At 43.9% G+C, this 19,398-nt stretch overlaps 1 protein-coding gene across 2 annotated transcripts in view; it reads right to left on the bottom strand.

Annotated features, from left to right (window-relative positions):
• The window catches only part of FAM193A (family with sequence similarity 193 member A), a 165,881-nt gene extending 147,226 nt beyond the window's left edge, over window positions 1-18,655 (bottom strand). The window contains exon 1 of one of the 2 annotated variants that reach the window (XM_032333628.1): window positions 18,588-18,655. The gene's annotated coding sequence lies outside the window, so the exon portion shown is untranslated. Of the gene's footprint in view, window positions 1-17,408; window positions 17,471-18,587 lie in introns of those variants that run through there. The other variant, XM_032333633.1, reaches the window with a different exon arrangement.
• Between the last annotated feature and the right edge of the window lie 743 nt (window positions 18,656-19,398).

Raw genomic sequence — 19,398 nt, 5'->3', positions numbered from 1 at the left:
TGCTAATTTAGTTCCACCCGAACTTTCCATGATGTTATATGCTCCTAGTTCTCCATCTTAAATGTCTGTCTGTGCAAATTAGCTACAGTTGCCTATCCAACGGAACCTTTTAGAAATGTAAAACCTCAGGAGGAGTTCATCCTTAAGTTTAATGAAATTAAAGGCTCTGGTCTCTCTCTGAGGCGGGGTGTAAGACGTCTGCCGCCTGGAGTCGGTGCTCTGGCCTGCAGCTGGCTTTTGCCGGGCGGCTCTTCCCTGCCTCTCTCCGTCAACACCCAGGGCCCGGGTCCTCATCCTACCTGCTCGGGCCCTGAAGCCCCTACAGGAACCTTCCTCCCCACCACCCGGTGACCCCTGGTCTTGACCCCACCCCTCTGCTCTCCCAGGGCCTGGCCACCGGGTCTGGGGTCTGCACATCCTTCCCTCTGAAGGGCTTCTGCTGGTCAGACTTGAAAACCGTGTTTCTCTGGGCCCGTCAGTGCTGCCCGCTGCTTCGTGCTGTCCCGATGCTCTTTCAGAAAACATTAAACTTGGAGCCACGTGTCTCAGCAAAAAAAAAAATAATAATAATAATGAAATTCTATAAAGTACTAGATTGAGTAACCCCTAACTTTAAACACTGTTACAAAATTTACAGCAGTTTCTCACCTGGTAAGTCTTTTGCTGACTGTAAAGGCTCACTTCTCTCCTTCCCTAACATCTCAAGGCAAGATAACCACTTTGGAGTAGCTCATCACTAGTAACTGCACATTTCCAACAACCTTTAAGAGTCAGTTCTCAGCTCTGCTTCCATCATTTTCCTAACTTCGTTACATGGCTAATACAGAGCCTTACAGGAAGCGGCAGTGATGCTCCTGCCATCAATTCCCCAATTGTTCCATACACTTTCATCACTGGGACTGTCTTCAACCCAGGGTTTCTTTGAAGACTACGTATTTTGTGAGGACCAGTTTAATTAAAATTAGAGAATCCATGAACATACTTCATGAACGCTTCTTCGACATGCTCTAACTGACCGAACTTCCCCTCCCGCCTCAGGATACCCCAGCAATCATGCAAGACTCACAACTCTGAAATACACAGCCAAGTGAGGCTGCCGACCTCAATCCACGGAGCCAATGTTTGCACAGCCTAACATCTTACTGGAAAAGGTAAGGATTAACACGTCCTTCCCGCACCACCGCTACTCCCAGAGTGCCTCTTAAGCACACCTCACTTTAGAGACCCCTACAGTAGGTCTGCAGTAGGCGATGGGCAGTCTCTGAAAGCGTGTGACCAAAGGACTGACAATCATAGAATCATAAAGTTGGGAAAGATCTTCAAGATTACCTGGTACAGCCCCACCTGACAATGCACCACCCATACAGCTAGCGGAGGATCCTCAGACAAAAACTTATTCTGAGGGGCGCCTGGCTGGCTCAGTCAGTGGAGCGTGTGACTCTTGATCTCGGGGTTGAGTTGAAGTGCCACAGTGGATATAGAGATTACTAAAAATTTTTTTTTAAATCTTAAAAAAAAAACTTTCTCTGATAAATTAGCTAGCAAATAAACCACTATGCTATTTTGTAATGTGAAGAGACGAGTCTAGTCTAAGCATGGATAGGCTGGGTTCACTTGCCAGAAATGAGGCAAGAAAGGCCGTAGCCATCACTCTAGTAACCAAGTGCAACCACAATGTTAGAGACAGACTAATCAACATTCGAGTGGCTAACTATTATCAGAAATCTCTACCAACATACCAATTACCAAGTGTACGAATGAACTAGAGAGAAAGAACTGGATATAGACTCACCTGCATCAAGGTGGGTATCGTAGAATGGAGGACTAAATGAGTGCAACCAAAGCCAGGTAGGAGGAGAACCAGGATACTGCCTGTTAAAGAAGGCAAAAAGGGGTGCCTGGGTAGCTCAGGTGGTTAAGCGTCTAACTTGAATTCATTTCGTCTCAAGTCAAAATCTCAGGATTGTGAGATCGAGCCCCTCGTTGGGCTCTGCACTGGGTGTGGGACCTGCTTAAGATTCTCTCTCCCTGCCCTTTCCCTCTTCTCCCCCTCACATGCTCTCTCTAAAAATAAAATAAAATAAAAATAGAAAGCAAAAGAGAGTTCCAGAAAGCTGTATATAAGCAAGAACAAATGCAACGAGCTCAAAAGACATCAGGACTGAACAACTACAGGATCTGATAACAGAATGATCACTTAATGCCCCCTGGGAAAGCTGATTAAAATGGGAGATGGATAAGGAAGTGAAACAGGGACTGAAAATGAAGAAAGTAGAAGCAACTAATAGTAACCAATATTATTAACCAGTATATTCAAGTTATTTAGTGGCAACCAGTAGGACAAAAACAGCTAAAAAGGTAGTTGAAGTCGTTAAGCAAGGTCAAGAGAAGGACTGAGGGGGAAGGGAAGACAGGAAATTCAAAATCTGGATGCTAAAGAAACTAGCCCAATAAAGGATTAAAGATTCCACATCCAGGAGAGAAAGAACAGAGGTTTTGAAGAGACCTCAAGACAATGTATTCACATAAATTTTGCAGTGAGTTTCCATGGGTTAACAGACTCACTAAAATTGATCAATTAAGAACCTCAGGAATATAAAATTAACTTCGGAAAAATGGATAATGCTTTCTTCCATATTCAAAGACAACTAAGACAACAGATTTCAGGACAAAAGGGAAAGAGGGAAGAACTGCAGGAGTGCACACCAACCAGACTGGATCCCAGAGCAGCAGAGTAAGAGTAAGCCACAGACCACAGTTTAGAAGAAAATGCCCCAATGAATGAGGGATTACTATCCAGTCTAAATGCCGTGGTGAGCTGAGGACAGACACCAAAGAACCCGGAAGGACACAAACAGCCTGGCCTAGGACGATGCAGGCACGTGTCCCACAGGGACAGCCTGTCACCTCTTCTGAGAGGGAAACAGTGGCTAACCAGCAAAGAAGGGAGAGAAACAGTGTGCAAAGGTGCAAAGGCAAGAAGGATAGGACCCACTCACACTGACACAGGCAGAATGGTGTGACTGCTACAGGGTCAGACACAGGTGGTGACAGCAGGAGGACAAAAAAGCCCAAGGAAATGAAGAGCAAGAATGAAAACCTCTCCATTCGACCAGAGCGTTGGTCAGGCAAGGCCTGGAAGAGCAAGTGAAGGTGTCACCAAAGGAAAGTGAGGACCTGATTTCCAAGTGCTCAGACGCGTGGGGATTGTGCTTAAAAAGGGGGGAGGAGGTCGTACAAAGGTCACTAACAAAAACTAGCTTACAGAAAGTGATGAGAGGGGGCGCCTGGGTGGCTCAGTGGGTTAAAGTCTCTGCTTTTGGCTCAGGTCATGATCCCAGCATCCTGGGATCCAGTCCCACCCACATCCGGCTCTCTGCTCAGCAGGAAGCCTGCTTCCCCCTCTCTCTCTGCCTGCCTCTCTGCCTACTGTGATCTTTGTTTGTCAAATAAATAAAATCTTAAAAAAAAAAAAAAAAAGAACAGCAGGGGGTTTGTATATCGGGTGGCCACTGAGAAGGGATAAATGCCACCAGGAGCTGAAAGGTGCAACAGGGGAGACTGACTGATGAGGGCAATTAAAGGGATTTTCCAAACTCAATTCTTTGGGCCCCGGCTTCCTCAGCTAGCAAATACCATCTCAGCAAAAAGCATGTGTTCTGTTGTTTTCCTGTCCAGTTCTCAAGTCCTAGGATTCTATGATTTGCCAGTCCTAGCATTCCAATTGGAATACTGGTGTGGGCATCTGCAAATGTGCAAACATCAAAAGAACAGTTCAACTCACAGTTTGTAGAGAGGCAATTAATTTTGTAATGACTGGTTGGCAGATCCAACCTTCCTATTAATCTTTTTTTTTTTAACTGAGATACAACTGACCTGCTACAATTTAAGGCAGTTATTAAGTCATTTTTTTATGCTTTTAAAAACAGGAAGCAAGCACAATAGTATAAGCATAGTCAATAATTCATTTCTGGGGTTTCTTTATCTAAAGCAACTGAAGAGCTTTGCAAGGGGCTGGCAACTCCCTTCTCTAAATGTCCTAGTCCTTGACTAGGGAGGCACCTGCACTGACAGATCCTCACCTTCAGGGGCCTCTACAGAGAAGGCTAACCTCTCAGCAGGCACTGGTAGACAACATTTACCCTGCTGGGCTACTTTCACCAGTGGAGTAATTGCCAAGCATGAAGAGAAAAAATAAAAGAATTAGGAAAAGAAAGAAAGAAGAAAGAATTAGATTGTAACAAACTATTAGTTAACAATTTCACTGAATTTTGACATTAATACAAAATCACCACCACACTTTAAAAATATATATTAATTAGCTTTTTGCAGAACTACCTTCAGGAAAATAAAAATTAATCATCCCATTCCATATATAAAGCAGCTAAAAATAATGAAAGTTAAAACTCAGGGCCACTAAATGCAATGTGGTGTCCCATATTAGGTTTTTGGAATAGAAACAGAATAATAGTGGAAAAGTTGGTGAAATCAAAATAAAGCCACCCAGGCGCCCCCATAAATAAATAATCTTAAAGAAGAAAAATAAAAAGTTTAATTTAAAAAATCCAGGGCTGGGGCGCCTGGGTGGCTCAATGGGTTAAAGCCTCTGCTTTTGGTTCAGGTCATGATCTCAGGGTCCTGGGATCGAGTCCCTCTCCCACTCCCCCTGCTTGACTTCCCTCTCTTGCTGTGTGTCTCTCTGTGTCAAATAAAAACCCAGGGCTGGAGCGCCTGTGGCAGAGTGGGTTAAGCATCCAATTCTTGGCTTTACCTCAGGTTGTGACCTCAGGGTCTTGGGACTGAGCCCTGTGCTGGGCTTGCACTTGCATAGAGTCTACTTAAGACTCTCTCCCTCTGCCCCTACATGCTCACTCTCTCTCTCTCTCAAGTAAACAAATCTTAAAAAAAAAAAAAAACAAAAAACAAATCCTGGGCCATAAGCAGTTAAATTCTCCAACTTCTCACTCAGTTTCACAATGTAACTAATATTGTACTCAGAATATTTAAGAGAAAAATGCCAGGGCTCCTGCTACCTCAGGCGATAGAGCAAGCAACTCTTGATCTCAGTTTTCAAGCCCCAATTTGGGTGTAGAGATTACCTAAAAACAAAATTAAAAAAAAAAAAAAAGAGAGAGAGAATGTCCTTTGCATTCTACTAATATATGTGGGGGCAAAAGTCCATTTCCACAGAAAATGTGATTAACTGAATGCCACATAATTATTAGATAGTTTAGAAATGGGCCACCTGGGTGGCTCATGTCGTTAGGTGTCTGCCCTCAGCTTAGGTCATGGTCCCAGGGTCCTAGGATGGAGTGAGGAGCCTGCTTCTCCCTCTCCCTTGACTGTGCTCTCTCTGTTAAATAAATAAATAAATAAAATCTTTAAAAAAAAAAAAAAGTTTAGAAACTAAAGTTGATTTCTACAAGAAAAATATAAATAAATAAATCTTTTGTAGTCCCATGAGATACAAATTATTTGATCCCAACTCATACAGATTAAAGTCTCTCTAAAGACAGCTTGCGTCTCCGTGCCAGTGTGTTCCAGCAAGTGAGTTCCAAAAGCCAAATGGAGCAAAAGAGTCACATAAAGCAAGCTACACAGTGCACAGCAGCAGCTCACAGTACACCAAATACATATATTCAACCAGTAATTAGACCAGGAAAGAAAGGCCTCAAGTTAATAACTATATTTCACATATACCTTATAATTAAAAGTAAAAACAAGAATATAAATAATTAATGAAAATTAGTCAAGCAACTATCTGTAAAAAACACACTTCAAATATAATTACATGGGTAGGTTAAAATTAAAGAAATAGTAAAGATATACCTACCATGCAAATACTAATGAAAAGAAAATTAAAGGGGCTCTGTTAGTATCAGGTAAAGTAGACTTAAGAGCCAAAAATACCATTTGGATAAGAGGGACATAATTTAAATGACAAAAGGGCCATTGCACCAAGAAGACATAACAATCCTAAATGTATATGCACCAAATAACCCAGTTTCAAAATACATGAAGCAAAAATGAAACAAACTCTAAGGAGAAATCAATTTTTTCAGGCTTCAACGTGACTCTTGGCAACTAAGTATCAGTAAACAAAAAATCAGCAAGAATATTAAAAAAAAACTCATGATCTCGGGGTCCTGGGATCGAGTCCCGCATCAGGCTCTCTGCTCAGCAGGAAGCCTGCTTCCCTCTCTCTCTCTCTCTCTGCCTGCCTCTCCGTCTACTTGTGATTTCTCTCTGTCAAATAAATAAATAAATAAAATCTTTAAAAAAAAAAAAAAAAAAAACCTCAAAACATCATCACTGACTGCATCCAAATGGCATTCAGAGAACATTCCACTCAATAATAGAATATATATGTTTTCTGTACATAAGTTACATTCACCAAGATATACCATAAAACCTTAAAAATTGGGCACCTGGGTGGCTCAGTGGGTTAAGCCGCTGCCTTTGGCTCAGGTCATGATCTCCGGGTCCTGAGATGGAGCCCCACATTGGGCTCTCTGCTCAGCGGGGAGCCTGCTTCCCCCTGCTGAGGGCCCCTTGCTGAGGGCCCCTTGCTAAGCCTCACCCCCCCACCCCGCCTGCCTCTCTACCTGTGATCTCTCTTCTGTCAAATAAATAAATAAAATCTTAAAAAAAAAAAAAAAAAAAGAAAGAAAGAAATTAGAGAAAGAAAAACTGAAATAAACCCAAAGCAAGGAACAAAGCAGAGGGGGGAAAAAATGATCACAATCAAAACCAGAAAAATAGGGGGGGGGGGACCAAAACAAAAAGCTGTTTCTTCAAAAACATTAAAAACTTGAGGAACAGGCGCCTGGGTGGCTCAGTGGGTTAAGCCGCTGCCTTCGGCTCAGGTCATGATCTCAGGGTCCTGGGATCGAGTCCCGCATCGGGCTCTCTGCTCAGCGGGGAGCCTGCTTCCCTCTCTCTCTCTCTGCCTGCCTCTCTGTCTACTGTGATCTCTCTCTGTCAAATAAATAAATAAAATCTTAAAAAAAAAAAAAAAAAAACCTTGAGGAACTATACAGCAACCGTGGAAAACATATGGAAGTTCCTCAAAAAGTTAAAAAATAGAGCTATACTAGACCCAGCCATTATACTACTAGGTATTTACCCAAAGGATACAAACCCAGTGGCACCTGAAGGGGCACCTCCACCCCAATGTTTACAACAGTAATGTCCACAATAGCCCAAATATGGAAAGAGACCAGATGTCCATCGACATATGAAAGGATAAAGATGATGTGGGGTATATATACAATGGAATACTAGCAACCATAAAAAGAGATAGAAATCTTACCATTAGCAATGACATGGATGGAACTAGAGGGTATTATGCTAAGTGAAATAAGTCAATCAGAAGACAATTATCATATGATTTCACTCATATGTGGAATTTAAGAAACAAAACAGAAGATCAAAGGGGAAGGGAAGGCAAAATAAAGTAAGATGAAATCAGAGAGGGAGACAAACCATGAGAGACTCTGGACTCTAGGAAACAAACTGAAGGCTGCTGGAGGGAAGGTGAGTGGGGGATGGGGTAAATGGGTGATGGGCATCAAGGAGGGCATGTGACACAGCGAGCACTGGGTGTTACATGTAATTGATGAATCAATGACCTCTATCTCTAAAACTAATAATCTACTATACGTTAGTTAATTGAACTTAAATAACACTTGAGGAAACCCTAGCCAAGACTGGCTGGAAAAGAAAGAGAGAATTATCAATCAGTATCAAGAATGAAATAGGGAAGGGGCGCCTGGGTGGCTCACTGAGTTAAGCCTCTGCCTTCAGCTCGGGTCATGATCTCGGGGTCCTGGGATCGAGCCCCACATCGGGCTTCCTGCTGAGCAGAGAGCCTGCTCCCCCACCTCCACCTACTTGTGATCTCTGTCAAATAAATAAATAAATTAAAAAAAAAAAAAAAAAAGAGTGAAAGAGGGGACTTCACTGTAGACCCTCACAGACATAAGACACATTACATTATAACATTACAGACAACTATACACATTTAAATTCAAAAATTTAGGTGAAATGGGTCAATTCTTCGAAAAGTACACACTAAAACAGAGAGAAAGTAACAATTCCTAAGTTACTTAATGCAGCCAACATTATACTGATATCAAAACCAGGCAAAGACAAAAGAATAAAAAAACTAGTGACATTTACTTCATGAAAACAGACGCAATAAAGCCCAACAAAATATTACTAAACTGAATCCAGCAACTAAAAAAAGAGTAATATACCTATATACAATGGAATATTATGCAGCCATCAAGAAATGAAATCTTGGGGCGCCTGGGTGGCTCAGTGGGTTAAAGCCTCTGCCTTCGGCTCAGGTCATGATCCCAGGGTCCTGGGATCGAGTCCCGCATCGGGCTCTCTGCTCAGCAGGGAGCCTGCTTCTTCCTCTCTCTCTGCCTGCCTCTCTGCCTACTTGTGATCTCTGCCTGTCAAATAAATAAATAAAATCTTAAAAAAAAAAAAAGAAATCTTGCCATTTGCAACAACATGGATGGAACTAGAGGGTATTATGTTAAGGGAATAAATCAATCAGAGCAAGACAATTATCATCAATTATCATATGATCTCACTAATATGAGGGATTTGAGAAATAAGACAGAGAATAACAGGGGAAGGGAGGGAAAAATGAAACAAGATGAAACCAGAGAGGGAGACAAACCATAAGAGACTCTTAATCTCAGGAAACAAACTGAGGAATGCTGGAGGGGAGAGGCGTGGGAGGAAAGGGGTGGCTGGGGGATGGACACTGGGGAGGGCATGTGCTATGGTGAGCACTGTGAATTGAATAAAACTGATGAATCACACACCTGTACCCCTGAAACAAATAATACATTATATGTTAAAAAACAAAACCAAAAAAACCCAGGAGACCACATACAAAAAGCTGGAACTGTGAGGTCTGACAGATCTTCTACCCTGCTGTCCACTCTGAGAACAAACAAGAACTGTGGAAAAACAGAAAGGCCTCATCTGTATCACTGTCTTTCCCTGAAGGGGCAGAAATAAGGGACAATATTAGGTTATATATTCTTGTGAAGGGGGCTAGTCCTATTCATTTTTGTATCCTACTTCTTTGCTAGATCGTTCTTCTCATTTCTACGCTCCAGGACATACACAAATAAATCTTATAACATTTGATATTAAAAAAAAAAAAAAAGAGTAATATACCGTCATGAAGCAGAGTTCATTCCAGGAATGCAAAGCTGGCTCAATATTCAAAAATCAGTGATGGGATCTACCACAGTAATATAGTCTAATGAGGAAAAACGTGATCTTCTCAATTTGATTCAAAAAAGCACTTGAGGGTGCCTGGGTGGCTCAGTGGGTTAAGCCGCTGCCTTCGGCTCAGGTCATGATCTCAGGGTCCTGGGATAGAGTCCCGCATCGGGCTCTCTGCTCAGCAGGGAGTCTGCTTCCTCCTCTCTCTCTCTCTGCCTGCCTCTCTGCCTACTTGTGATCTCTCTCTGTCAAATAAATAAATAAAATCTTAAAAAAAAAAAAAAACTTTCAAAAAAGCACTTGATAAAATCTAAAATCCATTAATAAAACTCTTAGCAAACTAGAAGTAGAAAGGAATTTCCTCAGCCTAATAATGGACATCTAAAAAACTACAGCAGGGGCGCCTGGGTGGCTCAGTGGGTTATAAAGCCTCTGCCTTTGGCTCAGGTCGTGGTCCCGGGGGGTCCTGGGATCAAGCCCCACATCGGGATCTCTGCTCAGTGGGGAGCCTGCTTCTCCCCCACTCTCTGCCTGCCTCTCTGCCTATTTGTGGTCTCTCTCGGTCAAAATAAATAAATAAATAAATAAGCTTTTAAAAAATAAATACATAAATAAAAAATAAAAAATCTACAGCAGACACACTTTATGGTGAAATAATGAATCCTTCCACCCTAAAATCGGGAACAAGAAAATTGTACTAGAAGTCCTAGCTAGTACAATGAAGGAAGAAAAAGAAAGAAAAAGCATACAGAATGGAAAACAAACAAACAAAATCACTACTCAGACACCATGACTATCTACACAGAAAATCCCAATGAAAATTTAATTACATTTCTATGGACCATCATGATATAAATAAATGAAACTGTAATTTTTCAAAAACACATTTATAAATGTTGACAAAAAATGAATACTTAAATATAAATCTAACAAAATATATACAGAATCCATCTGAAAACTACAAAACACCAATGAAAGAAGTCAAACACAGGAGTGCCTGGGTGGTTCAGTCCTTAGGCTCTGCCTTTGGCTCAGGTCATGATCCCAAGATTCTGGGATCAAGCCCCGTATCAGGCTCCCTGCTTCATGGGAAGCCTATCTCTCCCAATCCCACTGACCCTGCTTGTGTTCCCTCTCTCGCTGTGTCTCTCTCTGCCAAATAAATAAATAAAATCTTAAAAAAAAAAAAAAAAACTAACACAAATTAAATGTCAATTATACCTCAATAAAAAAAAATCAAAGATCACCAAATAAACAGAGATGCATAATATGTTCACAAATTAGAAGACTCGACATAGTAAACATGTCAATTTTCCACCAAACTGATCTATAGATTTAGGGCTATTCCATTCAAATCCCAGAATTATTTGTAAGTATAGGTAAGCTGACTCTAAAATGTATGGAAAAGAGAAACAACTAAATAGCCAAAACTTTTTTTTCTTTAACACCTTGCTCAATTTTAAGACTTGCAGTAACTAAGACATGTGGTATAGGCAATGAAATAGACCTCTAAGTCAATGGAACAGAATATAGAGTACAAAAATAACCCATTCAAATAAGATCAACTAACTTCTGACAAAGGTGAAAAGTCAATTCAATGAAGAAAGATTATCCTTTCAACAAATGGGTTTGGAACAACCTAATATCCATATGGAAAAATTTAAAAATCCCCATTTGAATCTGATACCTTATATAAAATTAACTCAAAAATGAATCACAGATCTAAATGTAAAACTGTGAAACTTCTAGAAGAAAACATAGGGGAAAAATATAACCAGAAGTTTTATAAAACAAAGAGTTCTTAGATGACACCAAATATTGTGATTCATAAGAAAAAACTGGTAAGCTGAACTTCATCAAAATTAAAATTTTTTCTTTGAAAAAAAAAAAAGTTAATAAAAACACAAATTACAGGGGTGCCTGGGTGGCTCAGTGGGTTAAGCCTCTGACTTCAGCTCAGGTCATGATCTCAAGGTCCTGAGATCGAGCCCCACATCAGGCTCTCTGCTTGGTGGGGAGCCTGCTTCCCCCTCTCCCTCTGCCTGCCTCTTTGCCTACTTGTGATCTCTGTCAAATAAATAAATAAAATCTTAAAAAATACACACACACACACAAATTACAGACTGTAAGAAAATGTTTGCAAATTACATATCTGTCATAGGACTCCTATCCAGAATTATGAACAACTCTCAAAACTCAAAAGAAAATAAACCCAATTAAAAATAGGCTAAGTCTGAATAAATACTTCACCCAAGAGGACACAAGAATGGCAAACAAACACATAAAAAGTGTTCAATATCAGTAGTCTTTAGGGAAATGCAAATTAAAACCACACCACACCTATTGAAAGCCTTAAAATAAAAACTACTGACAACACCAAGAGCTAGCAAGGATGCAAAGTAACTGGAACTCTCATACCTTGCTGGTGGGAAGTTGAAAAGGTAAGGCCACTCTGAAAAACAGTGTGGCAGTTTCTTATAATATTACCATACAGCCCAGTGCCCACTCCTTAGAAAAATGAAAACTTAACTTCCATACAAAAACCTGTACACAAATTTTTATAGCAGCTGTATTAATGTTCACCAAAACCTGGAAAAAACCTCAACGTCCACCACTGGGAAAAGGGATAAATTATGGTACGTCCATACAAAGAACTACTACTCAGCAGTAAACAGGAACAACTCAAAGGAGTCTCAAAGTTATTACACATACTGAGTGAAAATAAACCAGCGTGAAAAAGTTACATACTATATGATTCCATTTAAGTAATTCTCCAGAAGACGAAATCATAGTAACAAAGTACTGGCTGCCAAGAGTTTAGCGGTGGGAGAGAGTGTGATCGCACAGGGATTGCATGAGGGAGCTTTTGTGGGCATGAAACTGTTCTGTACCCTGACAGTGATAGCGGATACATTAATCCGTGTATGTGTTACATCCAAAGACCTGTACATCTTAAAATATCAATCCCACTACATGTTAATTTTTTAATCAGCATTCAATAAAACCACTTAGAGAAACTGGTGGGCAGTTACCTACTGAAGTTACACTGCACAGCACTCCACACACACAGACACACACACACACAGATAGATACAAGACTGAAAGGAGTACTCATGTCCACCAAAAGACATGTACAGGAAAGTGCATATCAGCCATGAAATAAAATAGCCTATACGTATGTATGTCCATCAATATCAGAACGAATCACCTGTGGCAGAGCATTTTCATGTGAAATTCAAATGTAGCCAAAATGCACAACAGTGGTGGGGATGACTGCAAAGGTGAACAAGTGAGTGTCCTAGGGTACTGGAAATATTCTATATGTATCTTGATACATTGGTTATGTGGATGTACACATACATAATAGACTGAATCACAGAGGGAGGTGCTCTTTGCAGCTTCACCACATTGTTAATCTTAATTAAATCACGTAAGGTTCTAGATCTTTATTTGACATACTTCCTCAGGTCACTAAAGCCAATGTGAACTTGAGACAAAGTTATGAATGAACCTCATTTCATCACCACAGCGATTTCTGCAACACACCCAAGGCACCCCCAAATCCGTAACTGTATCATCTAACTATGGATATACTGTAGGACAGCCTTTAAACATTACTAACATTATCTCCTTCTTACCACCTTTTCATCAATGAAAAAGATTTATGTTATTACAAATGCCTCCAACATCACAATAGGTTACTCTGACTTTACAACTTTAGTATCACTGTTGAAATGTACTTTGATCCCTACCCCCAAAAGACTTCCTTTTATAAATTTCTAATAGCATTGCAAAAATAGCTCTAAATTCACTTTTGAGCTATGAGTGTAAACTATATGTAATTTGATATCCCAACAGCTCGTGACCTGGGTCTATTTCCACAACAAAGGAATTCTGGTTTTTGTAAATAATATGTATATGACTGAATTTTGCACACCTATTCAGAAAACAGAATTCTGATAGTGTAAATATTTTTATTTTGTATAATACCTAAATGTTTAAGTGTAAAAAGGTAGCAAAAGCCAAAATCAGCTTTGTTTGGAAAAAAATAAAAAATGTGGGGCATCTGGATGGCTCAGTGGGTTAAGCATCTGCCTTTAGCTCAGGTCGTGACCTTCATGTGCTGAAGCCTAGCTCCTTGGTTTATGCAGAGTCTGCTTTGTCCTCTCCCTCTATATTTCCCTGCCCCCCCCCCATTCTCTCTATCTCTCAAATAAATAAATGAAATTTAAAAAAAGAAAGAAAAATGTTAGTAATATCAGGTTGTAAAAATAACATTCACCTTTTTGGTCCACAAGTAATGCTCATTGTAGTCTTAAAGCTTGAGGCATGCGCAAAAAGGAAAAAAGAAAGCCATCAGAATTTCCACCACAAAATATTTTGATGTATATCCTATCTGACTTCCCTATGCAAATATGTATGCACACAGACCTTTACAAAAGTGGGTCTGTACTACAAACATTTTCTATTTTGTAAGCTTCCTTCTTCACTTAACATATCATGAACCTTAAATTACATTTAAAATAGAAAGGCAAAAAAAAAAAAAAAAAATAGAAAGGCAGAGGCAGGGATGCCTTGGTGGCTCAGTCGGTTAAGCATCTGCCTTCTGCGGAGGTCATGATCTCAAGGTCTTGGGGATCAAGTTCCACATCAGGCTCCTTTCTCAGCAGGGAGCCTGCTTCCCCCTCTGCTACTCCCTGCTTCTGCGTGCGTGCGTGTGCTCTCCCTCTGACAAATGAATAAATAAAATCTTCAGAAAGAGAGAGAAATGAATGAATGAATGCATGCATGCATGCAGGGACACCTGAATGGCTCAGTCAATTAAGCATCTGCCTTTGGCTCAGGTCATGATACCAAGCTCCCGGGATCAAGCCCCACAATGGGCTCCCTGCTCATCAGGGAGCCTGCTTTTCCCTCTGCCTCTCCCTCTGCCTCTCTCCCCGGCCCTGCTGGCTTGTGCTTTCTCTTGATCTCTCAAATAAATAAGTAAAATCTTTTAAAAAATAAAATAAAATAAAATAGAAATGCAGGGGTGCCTGTGTGGCTCAATCAATTAAGTGCCTGCCATTGGCTCAGGTCATGATCCCAGGGTCCTGGGACTGAGCCCCACATCAGGCTCCCTATTCAGTGGGGAGTCTGCTTTTTCCCTCTGTCCCCTACCCCCTCCCTACTCATGCTCTTGCTCGCTTGCATGCTCTCTCTCAAAAAAATCTTTTTAAAAACAGAAAAATGCAAAATAATAAGATATAGTCATGATACCCTTCACATACCAACTTTCCATTTCAGGGCAAATCCTTTATTGTCACATCAGAGCAGACCACCAAACACAGCTATCAGAATAAGGCCTTGTCCAAGATGCAGCTGTGTCCACTGTTCTTAACTGTATACGGTTTTCCCATTCCACAAGTGGAAAAAGCTTCATCAATAGTAAGCAAGGACCCTGTAGCAAAGTCCCTAATAAAGTCCAACCCAGCCTCCTGGTAAATAATGACCATGTGCACACACGGCGCCGTGTGTCACCAGACATTGTTGACTTGTTTAATTCTTACAATAATCCTAAGAGCTAGGTGTCATATCACTTAGGATGCCAAGGCAGTCTGAGGTTTGACACCATGCCTGAGGGCAAAGAGCCTATCAAATTTGTATACCCTAGTCTGGATGGGCAAAAGTCTCCATAAACTACATTATGTTTTCCTACTTACCGCCGAGCCATTGTTTCTATGTAGAAACTACTCACATGCGGAGAAGCCCTCGTTGCCTTGATGAAGGTGGTCCTAGGACTAACAATCAGGGCTGTGCCCAGCACGCGGGACCCCACCTGAGAGTCAAGACAGTCCTTCCACTCTTACTTTTCTCTCAGGCAACTTCTACTCTGGTGACCCTACATAGAATGGGAAGATGCCCCCCCTAGAAGCAATCATAAGCTTCTCCCGGATATTGAGGGCTGGTACCCATTCCCTATTACTTGTTGACAAACACTGTTTTGGGTGCCTCTTATGCACCAGACAAGGTTCCCACAAAGAGGTCATCATCTATGGGGAAATAATTCAGAGGCTTCAGAATTACAGTAAGAATTTTTGTGATCAGTGTCAAAAACACTTTAATCCCTGCCACCATGGGTATCTTTCGCACACCATTAAAAACATTTGCAATGGGGCGCCTGGGTGGCTCAGTGGGTTAAGACTGCCTTCAGCTCCGGTCATGATCCCAGGGTCCTGGGATCGAGCCTCACATAGGGCTCTCTGCTCAGCAAGGAGCCTCCTTCCCCCTCTCTCTGCCGGTCTCTCTGCCTACTTGCAATCTCTGTCAAATAAATAAATAAGATTAAAAAAAAAAAAACTTGCAAAGAGGGGCACCTGGGTGGCTCAGTCAGTTAAGCATCTGCCTTCAGCCTAGGTCATGATCCCAGGGTTCTGGAATCAAGTCCCACACTGGGCTCCCTGCTCTGCAGGGAGCCTACTTCTCCCTTTGCCTGCTGCTCCCCCTGCTTGTGTGCTCTCTGTCAAATAAATAAAGTCGATAAAATATTTCTGAGGGGGGGGGGGCGCCTGGGTGGCTCAGTGGGTTAAGCCACTGCCTTCAGCTCAGGTCATGATCTCAGAGTCCTGGGATCAAGCCCCGCATCGGGCTCTCCGCTCAGCAGTGAGCCTGCTTCCTCCTCTCTCTCTGCCTGCTTGTGATCTCTCTCTGTCAAATAAATAAATAAATAAATAAAATCTTTAAAAAAAAACAAAAAATTTCTGAGGAGGGCCTGGGTGGCTCAGTTGGTTGACCATTTGCCTTCGGCCCAGGTGTGATTCCAGGATTCTGGGATCGAGTCCCACGCCAGGCACCCTGCTCAGTGGAGAGTCTGCTTCTCCCTCTCCTCTCACCTTCCTCACATTTTCTCTCTGTTAAATAAATAATTTTTTTTTAAGTTTTTACTTATTTACTTGACAGAGAGAGATCACAAGTAGGTGGAGAGGCAGGCAGAGAGAGAGAAGGAAGCAGGCTTCTCGTGGAGCAGAGAGCCCGATGCGGGGCTCAATCCCAGGACGATGGGATCATGACCTGAGCTGAAGGCAGAGGCTTTAACCCAATGAGCCACCCAGGTGCCCCTCAAATAAATAAATCTTAAAAAAATTTTTTCTTGGGAAAAAAAAAAGCTTGCAAAGAAATTTTAAAGTTAATGGGTGCCTGGGTGGCTCAGTCGTTAAGCGTCTGCCTTCGGCTCAGGTCAGAATCCTAAGGTTCTGGGCTTGAGCCCTACATCGGGAAGCCTGCTTCTCCCTCTCCCACTCTGGCTCCCCCTGCTTATGTTCCCTCTCTCGCTGTGTCTCTCTGTCAAAATAAAATCTAAAAAAAAAAAAAAAAAGAAAGAAAGAAATTTCAGAGCTCAAGATAAAAGTTTGAAACTTTAAAATACAGTAAAATAGAATGTTTCTCAAGGTGATGGTCACAAATCAATGGTACACAATAAAGTAATTCTGTGTACTACAATCACTTTATTAATGAAATGGAATAAAATAAAAAAGACAAAAAAGCCAAAATATCATCTTGTAAAACTTTTGTTGTATAAGTGGAAGCACGCACTACAGGTCTTAATATATCTTATTTCTTACAGGGTCATGTCAAAAATCTTGCTTCGTAAGTTTAACAAAATAAGATAGTCCTGTCAAAAATCATACTAGATAGGGGCACCTGGGTGACTCAGTTAAGAGACTGACTCTTGGTTTCAGTTCAGGTCATGATCTCATGGGCAACAGGCTCCCAAATGGGCATGGAGCCTGCTTATGTGTCTCTCTTCCCCACTCCCACTTGCAAGCACTCTCCCCCCCCTAAAAAATAAAATGATAATAATAATACCTGATAGATGGTTACATGAGTTTGACTAATGTGATCAGAATAATAAACTAAAGGAAAACTACTTTAGCTAAATACTGCAAAGTAAATGGGATTTATTGAAACCTAAAACAGTACCACAAACTTGTTTTTATTGAATTGATCGAAATGGTATATTATACACCATGCTACAGCAAATATCAACATTTTCATAAAGGATCTGCATGGCAGACCTCCTACCCTCACCTCCCCAGGATCCGCAAACATGGCCCTTAATTTATAGCCCAAAGATCCAAATGCCCAAACCTCATCCTTGCTCCCAACCCCTGTACCTGTTTCTCTCTCCAGGGTATTGGAAAGGGGCAGCCTCTGGAGGCTGAAGTCCAGGGCTGTGTTCCAGGATCCCAAACAAAGGTAACAATATCATCTAGAGAAAGATGCAACAACTGCACTTACTCCACAACAGAAAAGGCTGGAAATCCTTTAAACGGAAAATAAAGTACACAAACGTTATTGTATATTCAATTAATGAAAAAGCATGACAAAGCCACGCCATACACAATCATTTCTCTTTTCTGCTCTCACTCCGTGCCATTCCAGCACGATATTTAGAATCTTGCATAAAACAATTTGTGTCACAATGTGGCACACCAATACTGATGAGGCTCTTTTTTCCCACTGCAAATGTCTTTAAAACAACTTAACAGTTCTAACCACTCAACTTTGGAGAAGTCCATTATCTTAGAGTCGCCACTGGAACCACTGGAAATGGCTGTCACCTGCACACCCTCGTACCACCTTGTGTCTTCTCGAGTGCTGTGACCCACCGCGGAACAAAGGTGCAGCAACCCACAACGTGTGCTAGCTGCTCCTAAGGACAATACAGGAGAAAGTACTTTTCCGATGCCCTGAGTTCCAACACTACATACACTCCTGAGTAACCAGACCACCAACTGCCCCTGGAAGTTTTTGAGAAGCTGGAGGCACAGAGGCAGGCCTCCGTAAGGCTGTCAGGCGGCTCCCCGATTATCACATCGGAGCAGAGAAAGAAAAGTTCCCGGCGGGCGCTGCCGGGTCGCCTCTCGCACGGGATGGAGAATTCTGCGCGGCATGGCGAAACAACGGCGGAGAGAACTCCCGACCACGCAGGAAAGCCCCGCTCGCCACCTGACTCCTAATTACTCTGGAATTGCACGCGAGCAATCTCAAGGACGAGCTCCGCGCGGGGCGAGAAGGCACCGCCCCCGGGTCCGTGACAGCGACGCGCAGGTGGGCAGCGGCACAGGCAGCTCGGCGCGCCGCACCCAAGAGATGCCGGCACCCGGCGCTAGCAGCCAGCCGCCCCGCGCTCGCCATCCCCGCGGGAGGGCTGTCACGGCGCAAGCCGCCCGCGCCCCGGCTCCCCGGGCCCCCGGCCCCCGTTACCCGCGCGGAGCCCGGCCCCGGCGGGAGGTCCGCCCGCGTTCGCCCGCCCACCCCGTACCCCCCGCCCCCGCCGCGCCGCCGCTCACCTCGAAGTAGCCTCCGGGGGCGGCACCGCCCACGCCCGCGCCGGAGCCGAGGGGCCCGTTGGCCGCCGCCGCGCCGCCCGGGGCCGCCAGGCCCGCGGCCTGGGAGCCGCGCAGCGCCGCCGCCGGGCCGGCCTTGCCGCCGCCCGCGCCGCCGTTGCCCCCACCCGAGCCGCCGCCGCCGCCCCGCTTGTTCTTCCGGCGCTTGGCCCCGCGCTTGGCGTCGGCTGGGCTCATGGCGGGCGGGAGGGCGGGCGGAGAGAGGGCGCGGAGCGGGCGCGGGGCCGCGGGCGGCGGCGGAGGGCGGGGAAGGCGGGGAGGCTGAGGCGGCGGCAGGGCGCTCCGGCCGACCGAGGGCGGGGGGCGCTGCGCGGGGTCGCCTCCGGGCGGGGAGGGCCGGGCGGGCGTGAGCTGCGGGGAGGCCGCTGGGCGGGAGAACGGCGAGTCCACCGGGCCCGGCGCCGCCGCTGACCAGAGTTAGAGTCCAATATGGCGGACACAAGGGGAAAGGGATCCCAGTTTACGTCGGGGGAGGGGGAAGGAGCGGCGGGGAGGGGGAGGGGTGTGGGCGCCCTCCCCCCCCTCCGCCTTACTCCGCCCTCCCGAACGCCGCTCCCCCTCCGCCTCGCCCGCCCCCTCCCGCCGTTAACGAGGGCCAGCGCGCAGGGTACGCCGGGAGTTGGAGTCCACGCGCCCCCGTCAACGCTGGGGTTATAGGGCGGGATGACCACGATTCCCGTCAGGCTGCGCGCAGCCGCTCGCCCGGTCGCCGCGAGGGGCTGGGCCGGGCTGGGGGGAGCTGGCTGAGTCGGTG

This window comes from Mustela erminea, chromosome 2 (assembly GCF_009829155.1).
Source record: "Mustela erminea isolate mMusErm1 chromosome 2, mMusErm1.Pri, whole genome shotgun sequence".
In the NCBI taxonomy this organism is placed as follows: Eukaryota; Metazoa; Chordata; class Mammalia; order Carnivora; family Mustelidae; genus Mustela; species Mustela erminea.
The sequence above is the reverse complement of the archived record's forward strand: the minus strand, read 5'-3'. Positions and strand labels throughout refer to the sequence as shown.